Source organism: Meles meles, chromosome 5, assembly GCF_922984935.1.
Source record: "Meles meles chromosome 5, mMelMel3.1 paternal haplotype, whole genome shotgun sequence".
In the NCBI taxonomy this organism is placed as follows: domain Eukaryota; kingdom Metazoa; phylum Chordata; class Mammalia; order Carnivora; family Mustelidae; genus Meles; species Meles meles.
In genome coordinates this window covers 73,775,479-73,777,058 of record NC_060070.1, presented here as the reverse complement: position 1 = coordinate 73,777,058, position 1,580 = coordinate 73,775,479, and the positions used below count along the sequence as shown (strand labels likewise).

General features: G+C 37.3%; 1 pseudogene; it reads right to left on the bottom strand.

Annotated features, from left to right (window-relative positions):
- Positions 1–1,192: 1,192 nt before the first annotated feature.
- Positions 1,193–1,348, bottom strand: LOC123942598 (annotated as a pseudogene).
- Positions 1,349–1,580: the final 232 nt, after the last annotated feature.

The window sequence follows — 1,580 nt, the reverse complement described above, 5'->3', positions numbered from 1 at the left end:
ATGTTGCATCTGAGCTGGATAACACTGGTTTGAAGGCACACTTACAAACGGAGGACAGAAATATTACCATCGTTTCTGGATTTCTGCTACTGCAAATACTCTCTGGATTAAAGTCTAAATTGCCTGTTGGATTTCACTGGAAGAAAGGTAACCCAGTTAAAGCTTTTTCCAAAATTCATATTTATTTAGGAGAGCAAGAAAATAACCTCAAGACTGGTTTTAGTTTTAGAGATCAGCTTTTGGTTTTCTTTTGGAAGCAGAAGGATTGTTCACCACATTGGTGATAATAGTGCTGGAATGACAGTGTTATTTATTTGGTGTGACTTAACATGCCAGGTCCCTTTTGGGGACTACTAAAAGTGATGTGATATTTTCAGCAGTGATTAACATTGTTTTTTGTAGTAGCTTTATTGACATAAAATTCACCCACTTGGGGCGCCTGGGTGGCTCAGTGGGTTAAAGCCTCTGCCTTCAGCTCAGGTCATGATCCCAGGGTCCTGGGATCGAGCCCCACATCGGGCTCTCTGCTCCGTGGGGAGCCTACTTCCTCCTCTCTCTCTGCCTGCCTCTCTGCCTAGTTGTGATTTCTCTCTGTCAAATAAATAAAATATTAAAAAAAAAAATTCACCCACTTATGGTGTACAATGCAACATTTTCTACATATTCAGAGTATGTAACCATTGCTGCAATCAATTTTAGAACATTTTCATCATCCCAGAAGGAAATCCCATTCTCCTTTACAGTGACTTCCTACTTCCTCTCAGCTACTGTCCTACTGCCCCAGTTTTAAGCAACCACTAATTTACCTTCTGTCTTTATGGATTTGCCTATTCTGGACATTTCAAAATCACAATCAGATAATCCCAGTCAACCAATTTGTGATTGGTTTCTTTCTCTTAGCATAATATTTTCAAGATAATCCATGTTGTAGTATGTATCAGTACTTTATTGCTTTTTTAAAAAATTATTTTCAAATTTTTGCCAAAGTTCTCACATATTTATTAATGAACCAACCTACTGGTGCAGAAACATAGTAACATAGAAAAATCATTTCCCCAATAAAACATATCAATTGTTCAGCTAGTCGTGATATTTATAGAGTGATAGGATACAAGCACTTGACCTTCATGAGGCATCAGTATGTACATGTGCATACGTGTACGTATGTACATCAATATGTACGTGTGATCCCTTATAGACCCAGCTTGGTTCTTATCCAATGCCTCTTTCTGGAGTTGTGACTGATTTTACTATAGCTTTTCATCTAAATCCACTGAGGAATGGGGTGATTCTGTTTTTGTTTCTTGGCCAGAAATCATTTGACCCTGAAAGTCTTTTGAGAAGACATGGCAAAGAACAGTCAATTTCACACACTATGTTGGCAGAGAAAAGGTTTAATGCCTTTTAATACCAAATAAGATTTTCTTATATGGGTATACCATATTATTGTTCATCAGTTGAAGGGCAGTTAGGTTGTTTCCACCTTTTGGCTATTATGAATGATGCTGCTATGAGCATTCCTGTACAGTTTTTAAGTGGGTATATATTTTTACTTAAGAGTAGAATTGCTAGATTATATG